The sequence below is a fragment of the Ascidiella aspersa genome, chromosome 2 (assembly GCF_963924565.1).
Source record: "Ascidiella aspersa chromosome 2, kaAscAspe10.2, whole genome shotgun sequence".
In the NCBI taxonomy this organism is placed as follows: domain Eukaryota; kingdom Metazoa; phylum Chordata; class Ascidiacea; order Phlebobranchia; family Ascidiidae; genus Ascidiella; species Ascidiella aspersa.
In genome coordinates this window covers 1,922,109-1,938,181 of record NC_139448.1, presented here as the reverse complement: position 1 = coordinate 1,938,181, position 16,073 = coordinate 1,922,109, and the positions used below count along the sequence as shown (strand labels likewise).

The window sequence follows — 16,073 nt, the reverse complement described above, 5'->3', positions numbered from 1 at the left end:
CAATTTGTTTGCAACATGTTGTCGGTTTTCTTATTTATAGTTGCGGTAATCCTCATCATGGAAAAAGTTTACCAATTGACTGGGATTTTAGTCATTGCAAAATGAATTAATTAAAACACTGCCAATCATTATACCGGTACGTAAGTGTTTTGCATCACAGTTTTCAACTAAACTTTGTGCTAACACCTTTTATTTTTTGTTAAAACTAAAGTTCTAATTGAATGTAAAGCTAAGGTAGGTAATATTTAAAACATAAACATCAGCAAAAACAGAAAATTTCCTTGAAATTGAAAATTACTTTTAATTCTGTTGCTATGGAAACTATCTAGCGACACCGCGCGGTCAAAATTAAAAATAATTATTTATTTAAGGGACTTGTTCACATTGTGTCAACCTACCTTGTACTTTTTTGCTTTAGACTAAAATTAGATGAACCATGTTTAATTTGAAGTGCAAGCTATAGCTCTAGGGCGGTATTTAGGTGTAAATAATGTAAGTAAAGCACAAATGACTTCACTAGACTCAAGTTTTAACACAAGTGACTTGGGTTGAAATAAACTGTTACTCAGCTTTTTATGGTAAAATTAGTTTAGCCTAGTTCCTAAGTTTTGCACATAAAACAGTTTGCTTGTTAAATTTGCGTTGTGTGTTAATATTTATTCGATTTATTGCTTATAACAGGTTGAGTTTACTAAATTTTATAGTTTAACGTTTAATTTTTAAGGATTTGACTTGAAATTGACTTGATATAATTACGAAAAGACTGGGACATGACTAGTATTTACTCAAAAAGGACCTGACCAGGACTTGAGTGTTTTTACAAATGAATGAACTTGGACTTGAGTCATTTCAAAGCGATTTGTTTACAACACAAGCTCGCTGTATATTTTATAATTGTTTTCACGTTGGCGGTTAATTAGGTCCAGCAAAGCATTATGTAACAAAGCACAAGTTAAACAACGCGCCAAACGAACAATTTTCCCAAGCGTAGTAGTAGTGAAGCGTCCGATCAATACAAACTGGTTTGGGCGAGTAAATTAGCCGAGTCGTGCGTACAAGGGGTGGGTGATAATTACTTTTTAGTTAGCGAACAAATAGCAACTGGTTACAACTTTAGAACTGACACTCAAAAAGAATTCTATTTTATTATCATTTTTTTATTAAATCTGTTGAAAAACAGTCGACAAAATCTTTAAACCTGTCACATTGCGTGTTGGGATTTAAAATGATCTAATTTTGCTTGTTACTTTAAAAATGATAAGCAGAACAATGATTTGTTTTTTAAAGTGTAGCAAAGTTGATATTAGCCTATAGGAAGTTAAACTAATGCAGGACATTTTGTGTCCTTAAATCAAAACTATTCATCAAAGGTTAAATCCGGTTTTTGTACCCCAAAATATTCTAATTTCTTCTCTCTTTTATCTGCAAAGGTTTTTTGTATCAAACTTTGAACCCTGGCCCTCTATCCCTAATTTATTTCAATTAAATACGTATTCTGCAGACTTTAGACCAGCTAGGAGCTAAATATAGACGCGATTTTTAATTAAACTTTGGCCGGGCCAACATATAGGGCGTACCCTACCTTACAGGAACTCAGGTAATTTGCCCGCCCTGGAGTACAAGGGATGTGAACAAAGTTCAGGTAGAAGAATAGTCAGGGGCGGAACCAAGAGGGGGCATCGAGCTATTTCCCCCAAAACTATATTTTTTGCAAATTTTTACTTGGTAAATAGAAAAAAGGTTTAATTTCTATTCATTTTTACTACGTTTGTGCCCGTTTTCAAGATCTCTATTTAGTTCAAAGACGCATGCTATGGTATGTACACAGTGTGAGATCATAAACTGCACAAAGCGCAATTGTTGTGGAATTACATTATAAATGCCGCTATTTCAAGTAATATTCAAACCTTTATAAAGTGTCTATATAATGCCCTAAATTCTTTTTAAAATGAAAGTTTCACTAATTTAAACCAAATAAACGAATTTCGTTGCTATGTATGTATTCAGCTGCGATTTATGCACAAACTAGGCTACATCGAAAACAACAAGTGGTTTCAAGAACAATTGCTTTATGACGTCACGTCCTGGCGTAACTTTGTGAAATGATCCCTAAAGTTTTCTTGCTCCCCCCAAAAAAGTCATGCCCTCTCAAACGAATCCTGGATCCACCCCTGTCGGTAGTGACATTAGCAAGGAGCCTGAAACCTCAAAAAGGACAAATTGCGAATTAAGAAGTTGGTTAAATAGCAGATTCCGAAACACGGCGGCAGACAAGAGAAATGGCCCTCGTTAGTGTTTGACAAAAGCGATTGAAGCGACATTAAGTAAGCAATGTCGAACGGAACTGCGCAAAGTCTATAAGGGAGCGGCCTGTGGGAAATACATTCTCGTGACCCCCCGGATTGGTGAGTCACTTTACAAAAGAGATATCAACCGGCAAAAAGTGCCACAAAGAATCAGTGAGAAAAGCGGTTGGAGGAGGTTAATTGTTGGAAAGAGTTAAAAAAACTGTTTAAAGTTTTTTTTGGAAATCTTGTTTTGAAAAATTAAAAAAAACGCAGCAAGAAAAAAATGTAACGTATGTAAATTTGCTAGGTCATAAGTTTGTGACGTCACGGTTGATAAAATTTCATTACCCCTGAAACAAAAATCCTGAATTTGTTCTGGCAAGGCATTGTTGCGTCAAAGCTATATGTTATGCTGATTGGGTGTTGACGTCATTTCTTCAGCGTAGAAATATTGGATTTGGATTAGGTCAACAAATTACCACGGTAGCGTCCAGTTCGATTAGATGTGGCAATTATAGCGTGTTTGATTGACATGTTCAAAGCAACAGGGGTGACGTGGAATTGCTTATGGATTGCAATAGACACGCATCAATGAGTAAATGGCGAGAAATTTATCGAGTTGATTTAACTTGAATTGCGACTAGTATGTTGGTTTTTGATTTACCGACAATCAGGTGGTAGTACGACTGAAGGAAACCTTTTGTCGCGACACCAATTACAACAAGCAACAAACGGTTCAAAGGAACAACACGCAACAATAACTCAAAAGTGTACACTGGGAAGAATTGCCACCAAAATACGCTGGCGATAATCCAAAACATGGGTTGGTAAAATATACGACCCCAAAAATAAAACCTCTTTTACAAACTGTATACGAGACAATCTCACATTTTTTTGACTATTTAAACTAAACGCAAAAACTGTTTGCGCGGATCCCATTTGTTTGGCGCAGATTTGTATTTTAAGTTAATCTTCTCAGTCCAAAGGCGACGTGCGCACGAAAACTTTTAAGTGGAAATTTATTCGTAGCATAGAACTCTTTAAAACGAAAATTTTTGCCACTTGATATATATAATTATTTCGCCTATCCATACCTTCTTTTCTGATTAACAAATAATAACGATTGCGTCAGTCAGGGATTGGCAAATTTTTCCCAGTCCTAGGCCAAATCCAAGTGACGGACAAACTTTTCTAATCGCGGGCCAAAACCAAACCAAGAAAGCTCTCCGTGCTGTTAAAAACAGCTCCCCTGGTAATTGTAATTAATGTTGTTAAAATGCGTAGTTTTAGCTTAAGTAGATATGGACACAATATTTGCGCACAGTCGAACTATTTTCGCATTTAACAAGTCGAAATAGCCAAATAATATGAGGTTTGGCCTCATGTCCGGTTTGTAAAAGATATGGCGGGCCAGATGATTTACATTGTAGGAAAGCAATTGGCCCACGAGCCTTAGTTTACCCACCCCTGGTGAAAGTGATATGTGCGTCTTGTAACGTCTTTAGACGTTGTTCAACTAACATCTGGTGTTGATCGTTATATAACGCTCAAAAAAACATGTATTCCCTTTCAAATTCAGCTGTTGAATATGTACAATACAGCTACAAATTTGAAGTGTTTAGTAACCCCTTTAACTGCGGTTTTGCGCTGGCATAATTAAATTTTGTCTGTTTCCCAAATTCGCCGGACTAATTTTTGCTGTTATAACCGCATTCGGTAGTTATTCTCTTATATCAGTGTTTATCCACAAATGGGCCGTGACTGAAAATTGATTTGGTCGCCGACTGCAGTAGTTTACATGGATATTTATTGAGATTTATTCCGAAAAAATTTCTCCAATACTTTCGGGGATTTACAAAGACATGGATCGTTATAATTAAATCCGAACTTTAAAAAAAAATTAATTTTTTATGTATTGTTTGCTTACAAACGTTCGTTGAATAGATTGTGCCGCTAAAGCTTCGCTGTTTTGCTTATCTTAAGTGTTTGCGTTGCCGAGATAAAAGGTTGACACAGCAATCTTTATTAACCTGCGGAACACTCGCCATTAGCAGTGCGCGAAATAGTTCAGGGAATCAAAATTTGATAAAATTAGCGGCCGCCGTAAAGTGTATTCACTGTTAGCCACATTATGTTGACTTATAATCCAAACGCAGGTCCTAGCGATGGGAGATTTTTATTCAGTTTTTGGTTACAGTAAATCCAATTTATTTGTTGAGCAAAATGGTTTATTTTAAAGCGTGCAGTACATCGCAAAAGCAAAAAGCCAATATATGTGACACGCAGCCTTAATTGAGTGTTATTTAGCGTAGCGGTAAGTAATTGAGTTCAGCGAGCCTTGTAATGGCAGCTGATTGGCTCTACGCGTAACGCGTCATTATCAAAATACGAGGAAATATCCAATCAGAAAGCGGCGACGCAAAATTAAGTCTCTTGGGATTTTGCGTGACGCAATTTCAAACTAAGATCGAATTTGATTAAATCAAAAGTTGTGGCGGTTTATGAAGCGTCGGAATTGAGTTGTTTTTTTTTTGGAGGATCGATTAATTTCAAGAACTGATCGCGGAACAATGATAAGACGATAAATCTTAACAACAACTTTGGAGTAACTTTTAGAGAAATAAATTGTTTTTCGCGTATAAAAGTGCCGATTTATCACCGTTGTAACGATTTTAAAAGCGTAATTTAAAACTGGACTAAATATTAGTAATAAGTCCGTAGAAGTAAGTAGCATTTTTAACGTTTAGAATAAATCTTTATTCGTTTTTAAATAAAGAAATAAAGATTTATTTAAAACGTTGACAAAATGCTTCCCCATGGGATTTGTTATTCTTACTATAGGGTGTGGTTTTGTCGGAAGCCCTGCAGAAAAGAACATTACCCGTACTGCATATCTACAAAAGTAAGGGAGCGCCAATAACTATTTTACTCGAAAAAGTGCGCTATATTTTCAACGAATTTTTACTCACTAACCAAAAAACATGTGGAATATAGTAATAATGGTAGATTTTTACTTTTATCTGGCTCTATATAGATTCGTAGCCATAGTTAAGCGAAGGGGTGAAAATGTATTTTTAAAGGCTTTTGTTTTTGCTAATTCCAATCGCTGTCACTTTTAAGTTAGATGAATCGACCAAATATTGAGTAAAACGCAAGAAATTCCATCGGCCCCAATTTACCCAATTTAACCCCGAAGCCCCAAACAGCTGAAAACACGCAAAGACGCTTCAAAATACACTTTCGGGCCAATTAGATTCTTCATCGACCTTCCTTCGAAGAAAGCAAAACCGTGTTCCGCAATTATATGCGCCTAAATGCGTCACAAAGAACCTCGAGCGATACCGGATCGCGAGCTCATTATGACGTGGCGATATCGTGACGTGGCTTTTATACGTCACAAGTGAGGTGAAATTTTGGGTGATTCAGCAATGCGGGCTGGTTGGATCACGTACATCAGTGGTTCGCGAGATTTTTGTTCGACAAACATTTCGCGGCACCAGGGATGTCCGATACTTAACATTCTATTACGATACCCGATATTTTCGATAAAAGTATCGCGATACGATACGATACCAAATGACGTCATAATAAGGAAGCTAGATAAATTTTGAAAGTTTAAGATTAATTATACAGCAGCATATATTCCAGTTTTAATACATCAAAATTTGCTAGGGCGTTAAAAGTTACCATTAATTTTGAATCTACTCTTTTTCGATCATTTCCCTTTCAAGGTGAAACTTACCGCGTTAATCTCAAAGTTTAAAGGTTTTTGATTTTCCAACGTAAAACAAATGCAGCGAACCAGTATATAAAAATAAATGTTTGATTGTCAACCCTTCTAACAACGTTTATTTTGAAATAGTCTTGGTTTAATTTCTGTTGTAAAAATAGCTCATTTCATACAAAGCCTCCAGTTTATTTACTCACAAAATGACCCAATAAAATAATTAAGTGCAGTAAAAGTCAATAAAATGGCTTGTGGTGGCAGTTGCTTGATCAAGGTTAGGGTAATGGCGTTTCAAAAAACATATCCCCGATCATCAAAATTGAAATGTAAGTCTAAGTTAAAAAAATAAGGCTTGCTTAAAGTTGGAAAAACTTTGAAACGGCGACTCATATTTTTCGTAGTTTGTGTTTTAAATGCCAATTCTTGACAATATTTGTGAAAATATCTCCAAATCTATTGGAAGCCATTCTTGGTCAGGGAAGGTCCACATTCGCGATTGAAGTTCCTAATCCAACTAAATTAATTTTCTCGCATTTAATGTTAATTTGCTTTAATTTAACCAAACACGATTGCTTGGCGCGAATAATAAATATTAAAGCAAGTCATGTCTCGCCGGATTGGCCTTGAAATTGCGGAAAAGCGATTTGCTCAAATCAAGGGGATTTATTGGCGCGGAAGAAAATTTCACCAGGGAACGAATATCAAGCCCATACAGAAGCAGTTAGCATTTTGTGAAACTTTCAAATATTTCTTAGGATAATTATTGGAGGTTGTAGTTAGATGTAGAACGAATATCGAAGCCCATGCAGAAGTATAGAAAGCATTTTGTGAACGTTTCGATCAAATCCTAGATGTTAAAAATCAAGTAATATTTATTAGAAACGTTCACAAAGTGATACCTACTTCTGTATGGGCTTTAGACACCCAACTACAACCTCCAACCTTTACGCTCCAAAATAACACCGAGAGCAATCAATCGTTAAAAGTGGAAACTCTGCGCAAGGGTCACGGGTCAATGAACCCGCGCTGCTGCAATTACGAGCTTTTTAAAGTCGTTTAAAACTTGTTCGTTTTCCCCGTCACCTTCAAACTCGTGTTTTGGGGAGAAAAGACGGTCGGGCAATTACTTCGGGTTTGGGGAGCCTGTGTGCATTGCGGCTCACGTGACGCCCCTGGCATTGTGACGTAGGGGCGCGCTCGATTGTCTGTGACGCGCGCGCAGAACGGCCGCACTTTTGGGCCAGCGCAGGGATGGAAGTGATGTTGACACTTTGACGTATTTCGAATACTCGTACTCACTATAACCTGTTTGCTGGACGATGCTCTGCGCAGAGACTTTAGAAAAGTCATCTTTTCAAATCTTTTTTGGACTAAAAAATAAACGAATTGATCTACGATTTTGTTTTATTGTCGCCAAAACCGCAAAATCTACTCTTTTTTAGCAAAAATCTGACTTTTTTCAAAGCCTCAAAACTTTGTGCAATTATAAACATAAAAATTCCTTAAACTAATTTTAACCAAAGTTTAGCAAAATGTTTACATTTTATTTGAACTTAGTTTGCCTTATGTACTGAGTTGGCATTATTGGTGTCAAATATGAATAAAGTAAGATTTAAAGATTTCTGCGTAGTCGGACCTTAAATATTTCCATGCCATTCTTGTGAGCGTTGTTCTTTAAAATGTAGTTAAGGCAAAATTATCTTTAATATCTGTAAAACCAGTTTAACTTCAAGATTTCCATTTTACAGGCTCAATTGCTCATCTATTTTCGCTTATTAGCTTTTTAATGGATGCCGATGTGTTAGTTATTTTGCTATCTTCGAAAAAAGTGTTACTTCTAAAATGTTTAACTTTCTAACTGGCATATTCAATCAATCATATACTACCACTAAAGCAAGCTGTAACATCAACATACCTAAAAACATTTAACGCTTAACTTCAAGGTTCCCGCTTTACGTACGAATCTAGTTTCGCGCACAAATAAAGAAGCATGTAGTGCTTAAAAGTAGCCCTTACGTTTTGCCGCTTTTCGGGGCCACATTAGCGGGCCAATTTCAGGTCTGTGGCCTCTGTAACGACGTAACACCGGGTGGAAAAGCCCTATTTTTAGGCCGACGCCGCTCGCGTAAAGAGAGATGTCGCTCGGGAAAAAGTGTTGTTTACTTTTTGGCGCGTGGGGATTATAAAAGCACGGTGCGGCAAGAATTGGATGCATTCGGCCAGCGCCTGCCGCTGGTTCGCGCAGATGGGTCTGACCAGGGTTGTGCCTTGTGCTTGTACAGGCTCTGCAATGTTTTAATGCGGGGTTGTGTGTTGAGTTTTCGGAAACCCGGTTAAAAACTGTTTTTTTGTTTGCTGGATTTTGGGATTGCGTGGTCAATACGTGTCTTAACCTACTTAAACAATACGGAACTGTTTGCTTTTGCCGATATTAGGAATTGCGCGCTAATTTTCTGCGTAGGTCGGCAAAAAATGCGGAATTATTTGTTTTACATAACGTAAAGAGTGTGTGCTATTTTTCTTTACTCTGGTCTAGAAGTCTGCAGATTTACTTTATTTGCAGCCCCATCTATTTTTATTTTTATCGGTTGGAAAAGAGTTTTAAAATTTGGGGGAAAATGTGATAAAGCTCTTTAAGCTAGAGTAGCATTTCAGAAAACTTTCTGAAAAAAACTTCCCACTTTGAATTCATCGTTAAGCGCACCAGAACCCAAAAATTGATTTATTTTTTCCAGAAAAAGCGACGAACACCTGCTGTTATAATCTCTACTGTGAAGTAACCGACATACACTGTTATATTTATTTAACTTATTTAAACTGATCTCCTTCAAGCAAGAAATGGCGCACTACGCTTCTAACCTAACCCTGGCACTTGCTCTATTCTTCGCTGCTGTTTCTGCTTCAGAAGCAGGACATTGGACCAAGTGGTGGAAACCAGGACTCCAAAACACCGGAGGAAAAAGGTGTGTTATCTACAGTTTGCTTTAATTTCGGTTCCCGATGCGTATCTTCGGTTATAGGTCTAAAATAATTTAAAAAAATTGGGAAATTTTAAAGCAAAATGTTCCATTTTTTTATGTTGACAAAATGTGTTGACAAAAATTTAAACAAAATGGGCTGAACAAAAATTGACGAAGTGGTTTTTAGGGTATTGGATCACCTTGAATAAAAGTCGAAAAAAATAACGTACAATTGAAGGTTTTTATTACTTTTAATGAATTGGGCCGAAAAATGTAGGCAAAATCTCAGGATTTTTGTTGCCGTGAATTAAAGGCAACAACATAAAATATTAAAAGCTCGATCAACCAGGTTAATTTACGACGACAAAAAAAAATGGATGGACGCAGAATCTGTAAAGTTAAATTCTAACTGCCTTAAATTAAAGGCGATGAAAAAATATACAAGATTTAGAAGCACGATCTATAAGGTTGAAATATGTCGCCCAAAAAAAACGAAAGTTGTATGTTGTTTATAAGACTTAAGGTAGCAATCCACTACAGTTTGTGCTTTATGGTCAAATATAAGCTATTTAGTCAGAGTTAGTCGATGCAGCGGCCTTAACTGCCGAACCACTATCGATCAGAAATCTATTTTCGTGTCTTGATTGACGACGGCCTTCAAAGCTAATAAAAAACACTTTTAAACTGTGACTAATTGGCTCCATATTGTCCTAACTTATTTTAGTGCGTTCAAAATTGGTATTTAATTTTTTATTGATGAAAATGTAACCATTTTTTCGTGGAAACTGGGTAGGATTCGGTTTTAATTTCGGACAAAAAACATAATTTTTTTTCCAGAAAAGCGCTTTTGTGTTTTTTAAAACCAACGAAACAACATTTTTACTAAAACTTATTTGATACAAATCTTCGTATAAGCGGAAAGTCAATTGTAATGCATAATATAGTTGGAATTAATTATATCAAAAAAGACAGAAACGTCTCAGAAGTTTTTGAAAGATAAATTATTTAGTATTAACTTTACCAAAAAGATTTTTATCCAATTTTTAAATTAGAGTTTGAAAAAACGACAAATTCTTATTTTTATTTTGGTGAAAACGCTGATTTGTCGAAAAAGACTGAAATATCATTAATTTCAATTTTATCCAGAAACTGATTAGTACAACTACATTTTTTAATTTGTTTCAGGGACACCGCCGATTTTGCGGCCGGCCCGGTTCCGGCCTCGGGGGGAGACCAGGGCCTGAACTACCGGACGGCCAGCCGGCGCCAGGCCTCGGGGGCCTCGGTCAACTATGGCAAGTACGACGACGCCATAAGCAACGCTGTGCAGCAAGACAACAGAGCTACACTGCTGCAAATACTGCGGGTGAGGGGCTTGATTGCTGTTTGTAGTAAGTTTCGAATAAAAATTAAGATAATGGCTGGAGGTTGTAGTTGGACGTAGTAAGAATATCAAAGCCCATACAGAAGTAAATAGAATTTTAAACGTTTCGAAGAATTTTTTGGCCCGTTTTAATATTTAATTTATTGTTTATTTTTTTACATCTGACTTCTGTACAGGCGTACTCATTTTGTAGTTTTGAGGGAAAATCCCAAAATCCATAATGTTGTTTTTTATTTTAAAAACTTTTTTACTTCGTTTTATTCAAATTGTTAAACCCTGCGAGTGAGCGGCTCATTTCTTGTTAGGGAAAAAATAGATTTGCCTTGAAGTTCGTTGTTACAACATAATTTAAATAAAAAAAAATTGACAAACTTTTCTTGGTCTTATTCGATTGTTTTAAAAAAATAACAACCGACTCAGATTTGAATAAAATTTCTACTATAATGGTAAAAACTAAAAGCCTATATCAGGGTAATAAAATATTAGCTCCACTGGTAATTAAATAGCATTGTTATGCAGCTTTCATAAACATAAAATATTATTTGATTAATATTATGCCTTGTAGCAAGAGTTTATATATAGCAGGGTAGATGAGCAAAAATGTCAGTGTTTATACAATTTGCATTCGATTTATTTCAAATTACTGGTGGCAGCTCTAAAGCGTTCGGTTGACCCGTTTAGCCCTGATTAGCGAGTTGACGTCGAAATAATCCGAAGGCTGTGATTGTTTCCGCTGGGATTGTAGCGAGCGGTCGCATTAATTCTGACGTTGGTTCGACTTTGCGTCACTTTAAGGTTGCTCCATCGATTCTAACCTCGCTTTTATTTCCAGGCGCTGGCCAGAGACACTTTGAAAGAAAAGGAAGAGTCCACACCATTTTCTGTGAGTATTCTTACAGTTTACAAATTTTGTAATTTGCAACAAAAAATATTAAAACACACAAAATAAACGTCAAAAAAACAAAAACGCGGAGCACGAGAAACGAAAAAAAACGCCAAAAAAGTCACTATAAATTACAGTTCAGAAAAACGTTTTTGTAGAACGATAGCTTCAACAATTTTAAAAAATAAAAAAATGATAAAAAATCCCATTTTTTTAACATGCTTTTAAAAGTATGCTAGCGTGGCTGAATTGTCTCAAATGATAATAATTATAGCGCTTAAATTCGCGCAAATTTCACGTGTTATGGTAATGAATCATCAACAGTTTTCTGCGAAAAGTTATTTTAAAATAAAACCGAAAAAATACTTTTTTTTTCATTTAAGCCGCTCTAATGGCTTCCATCGGAGGTTGACCTTACAAAGCTGCAGGAAACCGAATATGCGTTCTCGAAAAGTGGATTGAAAACTGACTTAAAAAATACAAACTGTCATTTGCTAAACCGTGCAACCCTGGGGTCGTTTTAAAGGTTTTAAGTTTTGGAGACTAAACAAAAACGTTTACAATATTATGCAGAACAAGATTTAACTAAAAAAACTAAAATACAAAAAAAACGAAAATTGTAGGGACTATTAAATACCAAAACGTTTACTATATATAAGCATTTAAGTACATGTTAAGTACAATTTTTGTTTTATATAAAGCAAGTTTGAACGCTTGATAATTAAGAAAATTAAACAATGCTATAAGAATTTTAACCAAAAGGTAATTTTAAAAGAAATTGTAGCAACTGTTTGCTAAAGCTTAATTTATTATTATTTGTTTTACAGAGCAACTACGAATGGGTGTCAAGTCGCAAGTAGGAGTCGTAACCAGCGCCGCAAACTAGAAAAACTTCTTCAAACTTCTTTCTTCTTCTTTTGCTGCATCTCAATGAAGCGGGCCACAGCGTTGCCGTCTTATATAATTACACTAGTGTCTGCTTAAGTACCTATTTATTTTAACGTTATTTTCGTGGTTTCTGTGATAAAATGTGCTTTTTGTCGTTCATGTTACGTACTGCCATCTGCTTCCCGGCTTTTTACTTTGCGAGAATCGGTTCGTCTCGAATCGAATTACCTGAGAGGGTTTTAATACATTTTATTGTGAGAACACCTTTGGCTTGTTGCGTTTATAAAGGCTCGTGATTCGTTTAGCGTTGCACACATACACGATATGGACAGTTGGGCATATGCTGCCAATCCACAGGGATTAATCATTGCAGAATTGCAGCCGAGGGTTATAGCATTGAAATCAAAATGCTCTAAGATTGATTTTTTGTTTTTGAGTTGTAAGTGGGCCACGCCAATAGCAGGAAAATGTTTAAATCTTAGTTGATTTCCTAAAAAGAGGTGGCACAGTATGTTAAAATGGTAAAGGTTGAGAAATATCTATCTATAGGGAAAATTTTAGCGTTTATAAAACTTGCAAAAAAATACCCCCCCCCCCCAAAAAAAAAAAAACGACAAAGGTATAAGATAAGACATTGTTGAAGTTGATATACAAGCTTTGTCAAAAAAGCATTCTCAGTTCTTCCTAAATAATGCGTTTTATGGCAAAACACTCACAAAAAACATCACAGGCAGTGGTTTTAAGCCTGCCGACCTCTATTTTTTAGCCCAGACTTTGTAAAACACTGACGCACTTTAAACGTAATGCTGTGTCCAACTAACAATACTTAAGATATCAACACAAAATATTTTTCTTTTTCCATTTTACGAGTGCTTTCGTAATAGACTTAATACCTACAAGCTTTATTTTGATTTCTTTTGGGGTCCGTGGACCCTCATTGCGAAAGCATTATTCTAAAGCCCTGCTTTCCGGCTTTCTAATTTTTTAAAGATTTTTTCAAACATAAATTGCGAACAAACCAGAAAACACGAATTGTGCGATGGTCTATCACCATGACTAATGTTTGTGCAAAATCTTATACCTTTATCGAGGCAATATGGAGCTAAGAATTGTGAACCCCAAAAGGGAAGACTTGGTTAAAATTACCCTAAGAGACAAAACGGCAAATTCAAGCAAATTAGACAAAGATGTTTGGAAACACGGTCCGAAATATCAAGCGATTAGGGCAGTATTTCAAAATCATGAAGTTGTATTTTCCGTTTCCATTTTTGCGGTTATAATAGTTGGACCACAAAAGCATGTTGAATAAATTGTATTTTGCAGAACTAAAAAGTAGATTAAAACTGATTCCATCTAACCATCCTAACGGAATCAATAAAAAAACGCTTCAAAAAACAACGATTTTACGCCTTTATTGAGGTAAGCTACCAATAATGCTTTTAGGAGTGAAATATATTAATCGCATGACATCCAAACAAACTGATTTTCAGTTTTAATAAGATTTGCAGCGCCTGCTAGTTTGATATTCATTATTGATGTGCAACCAGAATCATTTGTTTTTCACCATTAAGATTCAGGCGCATGTTCAGAACGAAAACTCTAACCTTTGTACGCAATAAGAGAAGTCAGAACTGGGGAAGCGAACAATCGATCCAAGTGAATCTTTGCGTTGTGATTAAACGGGAAGACTTAACGGCAAAAGTGAAACGAGTCGCAATAAATCCACAAGCGGGATATTGGGGACCTTAAGAGCTGGCATTAATAATGTAGGAGAGATGAAACGGGATTCAATCAACGACGCTTGGAGACGCAATATGGCCGCGCTTGCCAAGTGATCTCTTATTATAAACATATAACTGCCACACATGTAACTATTCGGAGCTAAACGGCTTAGAATCTACACTAGGGGTATATTTAGTTTATATTAATATGTTGACATTTATCCGTGTTGAATATCAAACCCCACAAAGACGTTTGAACATTTTAAATCTTTTTTTTTTAAATGACACATACTCCTATAAGTAAGGGCTTTGTTGCCATGTGTACATTTAACTACAACCTCCAGCTGTTATCTCTCATAAAGATTTATCAAATACTGGAAACAACAATTATATAAAGCAATACGTTCAGGTAACAGAAGTTAAATATTATAGCTTGATAGTGAGTTGCAAAGCCAAAAAGGTCGAGTAGATCGACATCATTTTGATTTCGACGTTTCGATACGAACTTTAGTTAATTCGAAGAAGAAGTAATTCAAAGCACCACTTATAAAAGATGTGACGCAATTGTTAAATATTATAGATATATAATTTTTGTTTACATGAATGTCTTACACAAAAAAGGTTTGGTAGCATTTTGATATGGAACGTGATTTTACAAAGTCTTGGCCTATTTTGTATCTTGCGTTCATAGATCAATGACCTTTTCGGTCGTATCTCCACGAATCTGCTTTTCTACACATAAGCCCGTCGCTTATATCTTGGCCTTTGTACACCAAGCGTCAGGTTATGCATTTTTGATTAAAGCTCTGCATAGTTTGACCTGACAACCTCATAACAACACGAAAATATGAGATAGAGTTTGTCAGACATTTGCAAAAGTAAACAGCTTGCGGATTTAAATATGCAGAATTAAATCACCCTACAATCTACAATGTCAACAACCAGAGGTAACTTAACTTCTTAAAGTGTCAAAAGCAGGTCTAAAAAATTAAAAAAATTCTAAAAATCGCTTTAAACGTTTTAATTTTATATATTTTGCTTACTTTGGCATAACAATGACGTCATTTGTATCGATTCGGATCGAGATAGTTTTGTTCAAAATATCGAGTGTCGGTTTGAAATAAAATGTCTAGAATCGAACATCCCTTATATCAAGCCACCACTTGTTGCAGGTTTCGGATATCGGTTAATGTGGGTTCGGCAATAACCCGATGTCTTGCAGATGCCCCAATAATCCCCTGGGATATTTGTACTTGCGACGACCCAACGCTGCGGTAAGAAATGAGACGAGTGATAAAATACTTTGGAGTTTTTTCCCGACAGCTCGTTCTTCAACCTAGTGGCTTATTAAAAAGGTCTCTGTGGTTTAGGGTCAGAGGTGAAGCTAAGTCGGGAAAGTCCTGCCACTCACAGAAAGACTCGCATACATTTCTGTTGCGTTTTATTTCTGATGAGACTTTAGAGTCTGATCCAAGAAGGGAGGGTCAACATATGTTTTTCCGCTTCTTTCAATACTTAGATATCAACAAAAAAAAAATATTTTTCTTTTTCCATTTTACGAGTGCTTTCGTAATAGACTTAATACCTACAAGCTTTATTTTGATTCCTTTTAGGGTCCATGGACCCTCAGTGCGGAAACATTATTCTAAAGCCCTGCTTTCCGGCTTCCTAATTTTTTGAAGGCTTTTTTCAAACATAAATTGCGAACAAGTTTTTCCGCTTATCTTAAACGTGAATGCAAAAACTCAAATTTGTTCTTGGTGCATGTTAAATGTGTTTAAGCCCATAAGCACCGTGCGTCTCACCGCACCACCAAAATTAAAAGTTTGGACAACTTAGTTAAAACAAATAAATTCGTAGTTTTCCACTCCAGCCTAAGAAAAAAAACACAAAAAAACGAAGTGTGTATAGCAGGGATTCCCAACCTTTTTTATATGGTGGCCCCTTTAAAAATTTTGAGAAATCAATGCCCCCCTTAAAATTAGGAAACGTCATTTTAATTAAAAAAAATGGTTTATACAGTAACCGGTAGTTAGAATGGAGAAGACTTAGAGATGATAAACTAAAAAAAATAATATTGTTTAATGTTTTGTGCCCCCCTTGAAAAAAGCTCATGGCCCGCAGGTTGGGAACCCCTGGTGTAAAAAAAACGAACTGTGTATGGTGTTCGTATGGCCACTTATTAATGACGTCACGTTTTGACGTAACTTAGTGACGTCATT

The 16,073-nt window shown here is 36.0% G+C and overlaps 1 long non-coding RNA gene across 1 annotated transcript; it reads left to right on the top strand.

Annotated features, from left to right (window-relative positions):
- Positions 1-10,164: 10,164 nt before the first annotated feature.
- On the top strand, positions 10,165-12,384 carry LOC146163088 (uncharacterized). Its single transcript, XR_014494565.1, has 3 exons — positions 10,165-10,341; positions 11,192-11,242; positions 12,070-12,384. It is a non-coding gene; the product is annotated as an uncharacterized LOC146163088 (long non-coding RNA).
- Positions 12,385-16,073: the final 3,689 nt, after the last annotated feature.